The sequence below is a fragment of the Branchiostoma floridae genome, chromosome 1 (assembly GCF_000003815.2).
Source record: "Branchiostoma floridae strain S238N-H82 chromosome 1, Bfl_VNyyK, whole genome shotgun sequence".
Taxonomy (NCBI): domain Eukaryota; kingdom Metazoa; phylum Chordata; class Leptocardii; order Amphioxiformes; family Branchiostomatidae; genus Branchiostoma; species Branchiostoma floridae.
In genome coordinates this window covers 24,743,209-24,758,588 of record NC_049979.1, presented here as the reverse complement: position 1 = coordinate 24,758,588, position 15,380 = coordinate 24,743,209, and the positions used below count along the sequence as shown (strand labels likewise).

Here is a 15,380-nt window from a genome sequence, read left to right as displayed (position 1 = left end):
ATCGGGAACAGGGACGTCTGGGAAGAGAGGGTAGACTTGGTCCACCAACTCACCCGAGATGATTATGATGAATATTATATCTGTAGGTGAGATCGCGTGGCGCAGCGGCAGTGTGTTTGGCTGAGGACCGAATGGTCTCAAGTTCGAATGTTGCCGTGTCAACGTTCAAGAACCCACAACACCTTTCGAAAAGGAGTTGGGGCATGTCCCGGTTAGCGATGGTGCAAATTCTTCTGTCTGGAGTTGATGATTCACCACAAATCACCCGGATGGAACCCTGGCGACCTCCATCTCGTCTCAGCCACATGGTGATTTACACCATTCACCCGTCCGGCAGACCTGAAGCATCCCCGTAAGGGGCGGTATAACCGTGATGATGATGATGTTGATGATGTAGACACTCATTCATCATGCATATTTTCGGCATAAATTAGGGGCGATATTCACAAACAAAATCAAAGAACGCAGAACAAGGCGAGTTTTTAACATCACCCCGTAATTGTTTTTTTAAGCCAACGTTTCTCAGGCCTTGTCAGACACATTGTATTCAGTCATAGGCTGGCATTACTTAATTTGATTACGAAGATTTTGAGGAGTTTAGTAGGATACTGAATGCTTTTCGATGCACGTGGGACAAGTGGGTACTTTATCGTACAATGTGAAGTAAAATGCACTTTTAGTTCCAAAATTTGATATCTATCGGAAAAATAACACTCTCTTCTGAAGTTTAGGACTCCTTTCAAGATTCCACCCCACTTATCGAAAAGAGTGGAGATTTTCCCTGTGTGATTGATTCGTAACCATACAGCTTAATGACCACAATTGTCTTGAGGTCACCTTGGCGCCGAATGGTAGACTCTTGCAACTCAGTCCCGCCGGGTAGTATAGTCGATCTCTATAACGCCCACCTCGGTGCTGTACGACAGCGTACTGTCAGGTGATAAAGCCAAGGGCATAGCCCGCCATACGTGCAAATGCGTTCTGTCTATGTGCCAATATGTGGGCAATCTTTTGGGATCTGTAAGTGGTAAGTACCGCCTCCGTACGAACTCGTAGGGAATCCGACGGATTTTGGAGCACGCAGACACGCCGTGGAACTTTACGTACAGGCTAAACTTTGTGTGCCATCGGGCGGGCTGCGGATTCGCCCCCGTACGTGCCAGTACGGGCGACGCGCTTGCCTTGTACAGCCTGAACATTTTCAGAAATACGTGGCGGACGTGGCCTCCCAAAAACGTACGGACAAATTGCACGTACGGCGGGTTGTGCCCTTAGCTTCACTGACAGCCCAACTGCTAAGCTGAGGACTAGGGCAGACATAGAAAAAAACACGAAAATCCACGAGAAACAGTCACTTTCAAGACGTCTCTATACAGGTCAATGCCATTAACATTATCTAGCGAAGGCCGTGGAAAACTAATTTCTAATTTGCCCGTTCTCTTCAGTTGATGAAATGATGTGTGAAATTGACCTCGACGGCAATGGCAAGATCGATTATGAAGGTAACATTTCTGTCATAATTTTCTAACATTCGCACATTCAATTTTAAAACGTAATATTTTAGACAGTAGGTGGTTGTCTCAATGCTATGATACAGGAACTCGGGGGTGTTGGAATCTTACACCACACTGTTTTGTGATGATAATGAATTCAGGGCTGCCTAAGTATTCATACTGGCTGTGCGGACTGCATACATGCGATCCTTACTAATTTGTTGGACCGGCGATTAGGTCATGTGACAGGAGCGGCAAACACAAGATGCTGACGTAACGAACTTAGGCCTATCCCTTCTTAACACCGAAAACATAATGTACTAATGCTGGGTTCTCAGGCGCCATACGAGGGGAGATCAAAAAGTTATCGGCCTCACCCAGAAATAATTTGCACAACTCAAATTTCGAGGCGCAACTTCATCGTATGAAGCATTTTATCAATACCCTCCAAATTTCAAATCATTGCAGACATGTGTGGGTCGAGTTCCCCATGCCGTAAATTCTTTGTCATTAACAAGGACATTATCAAAATGTTTGATAATGATTCTCTTCTTATTTCTAGCAGAAAAAAGTGGGTGTCTGACTTCCAGCAGCGCAATTTGTCTCGCACACCTCAGGTCGCAGCTCAATTGTCCACGTTTTTTCCCCTTCTCCCTTACCTTATGTTACTGGGTGTCGCCCGCAAAGTATTGATCACATTGATTTGAATTTTGGTACACATTCATTTAAGACTGTATACTTGACATCTATGCTTCGAAATCTGAGTTGTGCTTATTAGTTATGAGTGAGAAGGGAACTTGTGTCTAGACAAACGAGCAGGGCAAGACTGGAAGTCAGTGTTAGCCAGGCGCAGGTCCAACAAATTAGTAAGGACAGTGTGTATTCTGCAAAACTCTTGTGAACTCTGTAAAATTCGTATGTTTTCCCTTGAATGGTCCTATGCATTGCGTAAAATTCGTACGTGTATCGTAAAAGTAGTATAAATGATACAATATATTATCGTAGTATAAATAGTATAACAAATACGTTACCCCTGGACTTGATAAATACTTCCTTACAGAGTTCGTCACTACGATCTGTGAACTGACGCAGTTTCTCTATGACGAATGCAACGATGACTAAGGAAGAAGGTAGGAATACGTCATTTCCGCCCAATATGATGTCCACTTTATTTGTTGTCCACGGCGGCAGTTCATTCATTTCACTTATTTATCTAACCAGGATATACACACTCAGGGCATAGCCCTGATTTTAGGAGTTCCATTCTCGTAAGGCATCAATTGACATGTAGATGGATTCGTAGGTCAAAAAAGTGCAGAAAAGACAAGTAAAAAGTATGAGCTCATTTGTTGATTACTACGAGAGTACTTACATTCCAGGGTGATTTAAAAAGTTGGTAGAGTTGGTAAAATTTTTGCTCAATGGTAAAGGCACATATCTTCTTAAGATTGAAACAGCTCAATTTGTTGTTTATATCTTTTTGAGAGATTGATTTGATTTCAAGATGACCACACCCCTGGAAGTTTGTCAAAAGATCAGTTCCTCTACACCTATGCTAGACAAGTAAACAAAACAAAGATGAAAATGGCAAGAGCACTTGCGTCAATTAGGAGACATAAGGAATACTTTACTACCAACCTGTTGAAAATAGTGATACAGACCTTGGTTCTATCTCACCTGGATTACGGCTTAGTATCATGTCCTCAGCGCCTCAAACCCAGCTAAACAAACTGCAAGTCGTCCAAAATAGAGCAGCTAGACTGGCAACAGGTGCATGTTGGAGCGCCGATTTAGATATATTACATAATCAATTAAACTGGTCCTCAGTTAAAGAAAGACTATTCACAGGCACTATCAACATTTTCCATAAAATTGTAAGGGAGAAACAGCGAAAATGTATTTTCCATCGTTTAAATACAATCAACACGGCACATTCTCACAACACCAGATTGGCACAAAAAGGTGCATTCATACAGGCTAAACCCAGAACCAATGCCATGACTCGAACCTTCATATATACATGCATCAAAACATGCAACACTCTACCCAGTCACATCACACCATTAAACCCACGTGAATTCAAAGGGAAAATCTGGTCTTGGACAAAACTTATAGACATAAAACCTTGCCCATTATCTCATGGTGGTAAACTTTGAATTGACTTCTGTAAAATGCACCTCCACAAACCCAACATATGATAACTTTAATAGGCCATCTATGTATATGTATGATATAATATGATAATGATGTTATTGATTTATGCTAATTGATTGATTTACTTTGTATATGTAATGAATTGTATTGTATAATATGTTATGTTTAATGATGTTATTTATTTATGCTAATTGACTAATCAACATTATATGTGTAATTTTTTGTAATGTATTTTAATATGTAGAGGACTCCAGGAAGAATAACTCAATGTAACTAATGGAGATTCCTAATAAACAAACAAACTGGAACAATAATGAGCTATTGCGGTCCCAAATGTAAAGTCACAAACGTAAATATTGCAACAATGATGAAACAATTTCAGTTCTTAAGAATGCTGTCCCAAACATGACATGAGTCTATACCTCCCTCATTGCGATTCATGACAAAAGTGGACTTTCCATACTGACTCCATAATCCAACGAATACACTTCTTGTCCTCTGGGTCTATCACCTTGGCGCTACCCCAGTCTATACACAGGTATATCTCATGATATGGTTTGTGACTGCTCATTTGTTCTCTGTTTTCCTCGGCTTCTTTCTTTCTTGCTCTTGTATACGGTCCATATTGACGTTGTCTGCCTCCTCATGTGCTTCTAGTCTGCATCCAAATATTCTCCCTGTCTCCCCTATGTGTACTTTGTCGCAAGTCATGCGAGGAATCTTGTATATACAGTCTGTTTTCACCACGTCTTCAAATTTGTCTTTCGGGTGCAGTAGTAGGCTTCTTAGAGTAGTTTTGGGTCTGACTGATGTGGCTATGTTGTGCTTCTTGAAGATTCTCTCTAGTGACCCTGCGACTCCTTAGTAGTGTGACCCATCCTTTTGTTTCCTATTGTTTTTCTTCTGTTTTGGTCTGTTTATCCGATGCTCAACTTTCCTGAATGTCCAGTCTGGATAGTCACTCCGGGCAAGGGCCCGTTTAATGTGTTGTATCTCCTGCTGTCTGTCTGTCTGTTTGTTTTCTCTGTGAATACCGCCTTGCATCTGTCCATCAGTGTTCGGATTACTCCTTACTTCTGGTGGATGTGGTGGTGAGAGTTGAAATCTAGGTATTGATCTGTGTGAGTTTCAACAAAGTATCCAGGAATGGCATGGTGCCATTCTCTTCTGATTTATGGGTGAATTCGATGATGTCTGTATTGTCAATAGTGTTGAGGTGGTCGGTTATATAACTTTTGTTGAGCTGTCTTTCGTATAATTTCCAATACATCATCTACGTACCACTTCCGCAGCAAGTTTGCAGTTGACTGTAGGTGCTGTAGCCACGGGTTGTTGCTCTAACCATTCCATAAATAAGTTTGGTGATACTGGTGATACTGGACTTCCCAAGGTTGTTGGATTGCTGTGTAAAGCAATACCAGTCTTGCCTGTTTTCTCCTGTCATGCAGGGTGGGCCATCCCAACAATATTGATGTGAGCTTTACGTTTAATGATGTCTAACGTCTATGGAACAGGTGTGTTGGTGAACAAGGAGACTACATCATAGGACAGGAACATTTCATCCTCCTCTATAAGAACACCTGTCAAGTGTCAAGGGTTCTTTATGTGGTACAGTCAAACCTGCCTAAGACGACCACCCGGGGAGCGGAAAAATGGTCGATTTGGACAGGTTGTCGCTGAGAAGAGTATCGACCCAAAACATGCCCGATGCATTGTATCCGTTGTGTTTAATGGCAAATAGCAAGCAAACGCACGCAAAGAAGAAAGTAAGCGAGGTCTTTAATGTCAAATACAGCACGCACACTGTGAACTGTAAATTTAACATTAACGTTTTAGACAGTAAGGGAACTTTGATGCTGTCAGTTACCATATACAAGCCTTTATGCGTCGCTGTGTTCTTGATCGCCGTATCTGAAATAACCACGGTGTACCTTTCGAATTCGATGTCTACGTAGATGCCCGGTACGTCCAGATAGCGTACTTACCCACGGGTGAATGTACAGTACAGTTGGACAAAAGCACTTACACAGATCTTTCTTAAAAAGGTATGAGGCTGATTACATTTCAGCATTCGTTCACTTTATAGAGATAAAGATTTTTAAAAACACTTCTGTAACAACTGAATTCGGATTTTCTTACAACGAAATTTCCTCCCATATTACAGTAGACTGCCACATTGACCCACCCATTGACCACTGCCATCTTTATTCTAAACATAACATCGTAATGGCAGTCAAAATCCGACGTAAACTTTCGGCACAACATCGCGCTAGTTATCATAAAAGATCGATGAAAACCTTAAGGTTGAAAATGACGCGGTCGTTATGGGTCCCAATTTGGGCCGGTCGCGGTCGCGTTGGCCAGGTGGTCGTTGAGAAAACTGAGGTCGCTTAATGCTTACGTCAATGGGAAAAAATTGGGACCGAGAAAAAGCGGTAGAAATGGCCAGGTGGTTGCTGAGAAGAGGTGGTCGCTCGGGCAGGTTTGATTGTATTCTGTTTTCCCTACTAATGGAGCCAGTAAGTCTGCCAATACTGCCATAGGTGTTGTAATAGTCTACAATAGAACGCAGTGGGTTCCCTGTTGATGTATCTTTGGTGTGCAATACATCCTGGGTACATTTTCTGCTGTGGGGTACAGGTGTTTATATTGTTCTTCTGTTATCTCTTTATCTGATACTGAACGCCCCATACAGGACACCAACAGCTGAAGTTCTCTCCCGGCTAGGCTGGAAAGACATTAAAGCAACACACCAGTACAGCAATGCCGTGCTAGTCTACAAGGCCCTAAACAGCAACCCACCACCCTACATGCGTCAGATGTTTGTGTACTGCAGGGACCAGAGTACACAGACAACCAGACAAAGCACAAGTAGTCAACTGGTTGTCCCAAAACCTAAGCGAGAGACCTTCAGAAGATCAATAGCCTACCGTGGACCCAATGTCTGGAACAACCTACCACCAGACACACGTACGGCTCCAAATCTGACCAGCTTTAAGAGACTCTTGAAGTAAAAGTAATTGACCAAAACGAACGGACACGGACTATGAACACTGAGCCATCTGCACCACTATATGTTTTGTACCATGTATGTGTAGTGATATAGGTTGATGAATCTAATAGTACTCAATGTAATCTGTATCTGTATTATATCTTATATGACCCTGACCTCCCTCATGACCTCAATGAAAAGCGGCCTGCTGGCCGATTTGAGCTTCTCATGAATAAACAAAGGTTCAAACAAAATCTTCCTTATCTTCAGGCGTATCGATGGAAGATCAGCCATATTTATGATCGACAGAGGGTTGCGCGTATCATTCACCTGAAAACTGTCCCCGGCACATATAGGCCATACTTTGCAACTTGTACAATTGTTGTGCAATAAAGTTATTATTATAAGCGAGGCTCGGGCGATTGCCCCAGAATCGTCGTCCGATCGATTTTCGCCAAATGTGACAGGGGTATTAAGCCTGTTTAGAATGGACACTAATTTCTCTTTTGTACTTCTGTGTAAGGTCTTGCGGAAGTTTTTCATAGGTTTTGTCGTCTGACAACATGGCACTAGGCTTAGTCTCGTAGTCTTCGGTGCCCATTACTACTGGAGCTTTGCCTGTGTCCGCCGGTAGTATCATCTCTCTTCTTTCCTAGTTCTTTTAGCGCAGTTCTATCTTCCTTGGTGATGTTGGGTTTTGGTAATTTTGCTAAGTTCAATGCCCCTGCTATCTGTGCTCTTAGCTGTTACAGAACAGTGACAAGAAGTGTTGCCAGGAGATGTAACGTTAACGTTATGTGACGCAGTACAATCTCAACTTACAAGAACTCGGGAACGAAAGCACGCAGCAACGAAGGACCGCCTAGAGGGACACACCTATGGAAACAGTGGAAACGTCCATGGTGAAACTGGTAGGACTCGTCCAATTAGTTTGCTCACTCTCTGCATCAAGGAGCAGGTTAGTCGACCACATCGGAGTTGGTGACTCTACAATTTAAATCACCCGAACGGAGGTTTGGTGCTCCACATCGTAACAGCCACCGAAGGGTATGCTCAGCACAACTGAATCCTACACCAGGAATGGTGCACATGCTAACTCTAACTCTGTGTCCAATGTCAACCCTCGCGAACTCTTGAAGTGCAAAAGTCCCACGATTTTCAGCACCTTTAACATTAGAACTCTCTTAACTTAAAGTAGGCAGCAGGAACTTGTTGCCTTAGCAGCTTAAAACAAAATCGACATTATCGATATCCAAGAACATAGGAATTATCACCCTGATAATGAAATGGAACTCACTGCCATTGATAATGATCACCTAAGTCCCATCTTCTGTGACTAAGAACTCCCAAGGATCAACGATCCACGATAGCAGGAGTTGGACTACTATCATCACATAAGAACATTGACAAGATACGTGACTGCATAGTTGCAGAATTCTACAGCAACTCCTGTTATAGCCCGACAAAATGCAGTGCTGAGAATGAAGTTGTTTTAACCTCTATCAGGACCTCAAAGGTGTCACCGAGAGTGACCGCCACACAATTTTCTTACAATAGCAGAATTGTAATGCCCAGATAGGACCTGTTGATGCTACCTATACATTCAATAGAGAAACCAATAGAAACGGTGGATAACTTATCGACTTTGCTCAAGAATTTAAAGTCATAATACCTAATACTAGATTCATGAAATAGGTTATGGACTTACCAACACCCAGCAGGTCACCGTTCGCAAATTAACTACATATCGACACGGAAGAAATGGAGAAACAGCACCAGGGACTGCCAATCATACTCCACATTCTCTTAGGCTCAGACGACAAATTAGTATCATGTACCATTTTTCTTAGTCTCAGGGTAACAAAGATGATCCTGAATCATGAGGATCGAAGAACCAAAACGGCTTTAGAAGAAATAGGTCTACCATCTCGCAAATACTATCAACTAGACGGACCACCGAAGAAATGAGAATATGTGATAAGGACCTGGTATTGCTGTTCGTTGACTTTCGCAAAGCCTTTGACTCTACAGATCGAAATGCCATGTTCGAGATACTTCCTCTGTCTGGCATTCCTCTACCCATTATTGATGAGATTAAGTCACTTTACATCGATACAACTGTCACAGTGATCACCCCTGACGACGAAACCTTTGAAGTAACAACAGGTGTTCTCCAGGGCGACACACTAGCACCTTTCCTTTTTATAATTGTACTGGATTGGTGAGATGTGTGGCGCAATAAGCAGCGCGTTGAGCTCCGGCCCAAGAGGTCCTGAGTTAGAATCCTGCCGTGTCACCACCTTGTGCCCTTAACTCAGGTCCAATGAGTACCTAGATGCGGTTAGTGGCAGTGACAGGCCTTTGTGGCAGTGGCAGGCCTTAGGGACATGTTCGGGCATGACTCACCCGCTATACACGAGTCAGGGGTAGGAGGAACCCCTTTCATGCTTGGTCAGAAGTCCTCCTAGGAGACGGAAACTCCAAATAGCAAACCTGCATCTGCTGGGGCCGTCTTATACGTGGCATGCAGTTTTTGTCCCTGTGGGACTTAGTGCGCCAGTATACGAGAGGGTGAAGAAGGAAGTGCACAACCTTCTTCACCTTCTTCACGCGAGTAACTGTCTGCCTGCTATTATTGTCTTCCCGGAGACAGATGGATGCCAACTGGATTACATCTTACGTATTTTTCTTGTTAGCATGCGTGAAGAGGGCATTGAAATTCAGCCCAGACGAAATCATCGTCACCCTGCAGTGAAACACAGATTAAGATTTCGCAGACGACCTAGCGTTGGTCGTACTACTGGTCAAGGACGCCGATGCACTGCTCCAGTAACTTGTGAGACAAGTCGCCAGAGACTGAGTTTTCCACACCATTGTCGAGCCAGTACTTGGATATTGACCACACGTCTGGAAAACAGACTTGATAGACCATACACTTCTGCGCAGAGCTAGAACATGCATCTATCGATACCATCTACGGTAATCTTCCCCAAGTGAACTACAGCCTCAGGCAGAGGCATGCGCAGTTCGCAGGCCACTGTCGTCGCACAAGTGAAGAAGCAATTTTTTCACTCATCCTCTGAAGACCGAGGGGAAACAGAGGACATGGGAGTAGCTATGAAAGATCGAGTGCTATGGAGAGGCGTTGTGCGTCGGCTTACCCCACCCGCCAGGGAAGACAGATGATGATGATGAAAGTGTTATGTTAGACGCAGTTAGATTTGTAGACGAATACGTGATGTGTCGATTAAATGTTAATTCCTGTAGTCTACTATTCTATTGAATAAGAGAAACGAAACCTGGCGTAGATGCTTAAAGACCAAGAAGTGTGACAGATGTCGAATCTCTTAGTTTATGGGAAGTATTTTCAGGACCCTGACTGAATTCAACTCGTACCTCACTCCACCTCAGCAACGAAAATAATGATATCTGATTGGATTGCAAAAATAAAAATAAGCATGTGGCTTAAATAGATATGCACTTTAACATATCGTGCAGTTTCAGAGTTTCAGTCTCTTAAAATAGCTGGTCTGTGAATATTTCAATGCACGTTGAATGAACCTCTTTTGTAATATTTCTTGCGACGGACTTCCAAGTGTAAACTTTAAACCATCTTCGCTCATAATAGTCTAAAGGAAAATTCGAGATACTTCAGTCTCAAGAAGACGTGCCAAATTTCAACTCATTCGATGAACATGTTATGAAACCACTTGCATTACTTTTGGACTAACCCTCGTCTAATCAAACGATCCCATATTTTGGTCGATCAGACCAAATTTGACATAATGTGAAAGAAGACGGATGCCCAGACATTTCTCATAATAAATGTCACGGCGGGAGCTGATATAGATGCGGTGGGCTAGAGTTACTTGAAATTGAATTCCAGCACATTTCCCAGTGGTAGTTTGGCACACTTGTTGTCCCACCGTAATAGGCATTTAAGGATTATTACGAATGTCAGAATGACAGATGAGCCGCTCAATAGCATGCATAGATGAGGGCCGCTGTTTCAATCACCGTAATCACTGCTGCTGGCATAAGCCTGATACCTTATTAACGATTGCGTCTTTCCCCTTACATCCAGACAAGGGTTCATGGTCTTCTTAAATCACAGAGTGCAAGGCTTGTAAAGCTGCTTTTGAAATTGCTCGATACATTAATCATGGGAGAAATAGGTTATAAGTTTGCCATTGCCATTGCAGTTTGCTGTGTGAGCCTTGCTGGGCGTGGACATGATGAGTAGTTCAATCCAAAAGGAGACCAGGGGAGGATTGATCGATCTTCATAAAAACTGCTGGGGACCGAGACTATGTGACTACTGCAGGAATGGCAGAAAATCATGCGTCCCCTTTCCGACGTTTCATCCATAAATTGGAGTGTTGTTGCATTCCCAAACGTGTGCGATTTCAAAGCACAAGATGGAACTCGAGTTCCACGAACACATCCCTCCGCCAAACAAGAATGCCTTTATTCAAGACTTTAACTCTTACTCGTGTACTACTAAAGAGTACTACATGTAGCTACCCCAATAGCAAACGACTGCATGGACATTAAACATCTTAATCTTCTTGTCTAAGGTAACAATAAAATTATGTACACTGTTGTGATACTTTCCAGCGCAACTTTTATAGTGCTTCGTCAAAATCAATCAGTCTCTACTAGCCTTCGGCCTGGTTGAATAGTGAATTATGTAAGGGCGGGGCGTTGGCCAAGTTAAAGTGGGGTCACACATGCGTATATATTCAAGTTAGTTTGGGGTGCGTATGAAGCTCTTAGTCTCTACCAGGCTCCACAGGTCGCGGGAAAAATGGTACAAATTGGACAAATATAGATACATTACATGCCAGATGAGTTAGCTGACCAAGAAGTATGGTTAGCGAATCCAGCAAACTCGTCTAACATGTTACCTGTTTACGTTTGTCCAATTTCTATTATTTTTCCAACGACCTGTGGGGCCTGGTGGAGGCAAGTACTCCCATGCGCGCCTCACACGGACTAAATATATACGCATGTGTGAACCCACCTTTAGGAATAAAAGCCTAGTCAATGGTAGGGGTTGTCTGGCCTAGGAGTGAACTGACCGATCGGATAAACTGCAAAAGACTGAAATCCCATGGCATCTTATTTGGACAAATTCTTCTGTTTTTCATCTACTGTTTGCTTGGAGATTGAAAATGATCGACTCTTTCTTCATTTCGTTGAAAAATAAAACAGCACACCCGCTGCATGACATTTGTTTGTTTTCCTGGCCTACTTAGACCAACCAAAATAATCTCGTGCTACTGTCCTGGAACACCAGGTCTTCTCATGTAATGCATGAGATTTCTCAACTTTCTTCATTATTAAATTAGCTACGGATTAACATGATTGTAACTTGATTATATAAATTATCACTCAAACTATCGATACGCCAACTATCATGACAATCCGTCCATCCTTTCGTTAATTATTCTCTTTTAAAACAAAATTGGCTCCTGCAGCTTAAAAGAGCCGCTAGGGGGCCCAAACTTACGCGATTTAATCTCTGCCCAAAGAACTGGCACTTGAGGAACATTTTACCTCCAACTTTGAACCTCCGTTGCAGTACCGTAACTCACCGCTAGGAGGCCCATTATCGAACTTGACCTTTCTTTTTCCAACCCCTACCTATCCATCAAATATCATGAAAAACCATCCGTTTTATGCTGTCCGCAAACGAACGGACACATGCACTGTAGTGTCCACGGAAAGTGCTAAGCCAACCATAAAATTTTCGAACTCGACCTTCGTATCTGTAGCCGCTGCTCTAGTTATATGCTGTTGACCTACATATAGAGACACAACATCAATTCTCAACCGAAAATATAACTTCTTGGCGAAGGTAATAACTGACGTTGGGAAACACGAGATGCATTTCGAAACATTATCTGATTGGTTGTGACACACTGCGAATTGTGCCGCTACTGCGGCACACAATGGATGGCACGTTCTGCAAGTCTGCACATGCATTGTGTGATGGAGGATAATTCACACAACTACTCACATAATTGATTTAGCTTGAGATGGACTGCATGTTGGACGGACAGCCTTTGTGTAGCAGTGCCATAGGAATATTAATACCAACTGTTCACATATGGAATATGTATAGAATCCCGTATTGGACACAATGACCATTGTTCTCTTTTAGCAAGTAAATCTTAGGGTTGACATCCTCTTCAGACTCCAAAGTAAGAGGGACTGAAACAAAATCAGACGAATTGATATACCGACTATAGAATTGTATGTAGAGTGACGCCTTGCGCAGATGGTATAGGCAATCCCCGTACGGATCCGTCCAACAAGTAGACGTTGGTTGGATCAGTATAGGATTAAGAAGGTGAGAATGACGAATAATGTTTCACTCCTAAGACTATGAGAATAAGCACACATTGAAATGTATTAAATCATAGACGAAATCCATCTTGACATGATTACGCATGTCTTCTCGCCATATGTCTAGATCCTTCGATCAGTCATCTAAAAACAAATAAAACAGTTGGTTTAAGCAGTTGGCTTGACAGGGCAATGAGAATATTTGCTTTGTTGGGTAAAAACAACTTTTCATATCGCTTTCATTATATACAGCTACACGATGCTCACAACACTATTATTGTTAATTATCATTTGTAAAGATCAAATAAAACAACTTTGAATACTGAACATTTTACTGCAGAAAGCCTTGTCTGTATTTGTTCTCGATGTCAGCTGACTTCTTGTGGCAGGTAGGCGTTTTCGGTAAAGTCGGCCAGATGAAAAGATGCCGATGTGGCGGTACCGGACGTCATGATGATAGGAAGGTTGATCAATATCCTGTCAGACTTGCCATTTCTCACTCTAAATTAGGAAACAGGTCAACTATTGACATAACACTACTCACCTCGGTTTGCGGAAAAGAAGGAACAGTCAATTGTACTCGCTGTGAAATAAGGGCGGTGTTGGAGGCCGATTTTCTGCTAAACCTTGTTACCTCCATGAAATATTAATGGAGGTTAGATTTTCACCAGCGTATGTGTGTGTGTGTGTGTGTGTGTGTGTGTGTGTGTGTGTGTGTGTGTGTGTGTGTGTGTGTGTGTATGTGTGTGTGTGTGTGTGTGTGTGCGTGCGTGCTGTATTACTGCGACAGTAAATTTGGAGTGTGGTAATGTTAGTTACAAAAACAGAGTAATTGTATTTTCACTAGCGTTTGTGTGTGCGTCTGTGTGTGTGTCTATGAACAAGATAACTCAAGATCGGCTGGATGCATTGGATATATTGGTGGGGTGTGACTGATTAGATTTTTGGCCACCTAGCTGCTTCCCGTGGTACTGCAGCGGAACGTCCGGTTTGGATACCTCGCGTTCTGAACAAGCTATGGTCACGATTTTGGAGTGTGAGATGAGAAGTGACATGAGTCCCCCCCCGCCAGCGACTAGGTTTGGAACTGCAGGGGCACTTACATAGCTATATAATCATGTACAAGCAGCAGACAAAGTGGGTCAAGTTTCAGTCCCCTAACATTGAAGTTTGGAACTGCATGGGCATTATTATCAGAACATTCCAAAGGGAATAACTGAAGAAAGGAACGATGGATTTCCATTATTTTGGGCATGCAGGTGGGTTAGGCAAAGATGTATGCAATGATACGCATGTAATGAGGTACTTATATAATTCCATTGTTTTCCAAAATTGGACTTCAATAAATGTAACACATCTAATTTATGGCTGATGAAACATAAACAGATACCAAACATGCAAATGAGGACCAAATTTGCATAATGGCAAAAATGGCTAAATGATTTTTAAACTTCTGACATGTGTAAGCTAATCAATGATGAATATCACCATGAATCAATTATGTAAATCTGTATATAATTTGCATAATATCTATCAAAGCTCTAGATATTCATGGAGGTATGAGATCGCCGAACTACAGTTTCTTTACATAAAATAAATTGAATCAACACTATAACGGGGAGACAACTTGCAGAGGTGGTATCACCTGTTTTGTCTCCCCTCCATTTATGGGAAGTGTAATAAACAAATAAACAAACAAATATAACCTCTCCTAACTATATTTAAGTAGTGGATATGTGCCTTCACTACGTTTAATAATTAAGGGGTAATGACCCGCCCCGAGGTGTATATGGTGTCAACCTACAGAAAATTTAAGCAACTGTATGAAAGAGAAAAATACCTGGATATAACAAATTTTAGCTATCGCCGAGCCATGACTAAACTAAGGATCAGCGATCACCCATTGGAAATTGAAGCCGGTAGATACAACCGAACTTCTCCTAATGATAGACTATGTATATTTTGCGATAAAAACCACATGTATGTAGAAAACGAAATACACTTTGTCCTAGAGTGTTCACTGTACAATGATCTGCGCAATACATTTGTTAATGCTACACATGTAGATCAGAAATATGCACACATGACTAAGGAAGATATGTTCAAATATCTCATGTCATCATCTGACCACGATATAATAGAAAATCTCTGTAAGTTCATCTACAAATGTTTTAGGAAGAGAGAAGATGCATATAAACTATAGTATGTGAAATTGTATAACTTTGCGTTTACTACCTTTTGTATCAAACTGACTGCATTTAGCCCCAACGGGGCATGAATAAAGGGTTAATGCCCCGGCCCGAGGTGTATATGGTGAGATAATCCCTGGTCAGGTGCGATAACAACAGAATAAACCACCGAGTGAGCGTAGCGAACAAGGTGGTTTATGA

The 15,380-nt window shown here is 42.2% G+C and overlaps 1 long non-coding RNA gene across 1 annotated transcript; it reads left to right on the top strand.

Moving 5' to 3' along the window:
• Nucleotides 1-1,439: 1,439 nt before the first annotated feature.
• Nucleotides 1,440-11,334, top strand: LOC118423173. Its single transcript, XR_004831998.1, has 3 exons — nucleotides 1,440-1,502; nucleotides 2,554-2,623; nucleotides 10,842-11,334. It is a non-coding gene; the product is annotated as an uncharacterized LOC118423173 (long non-coding RNA).
• Nucleotides 11,335-15,380: the final 4,046 nt, after the last annotated feature.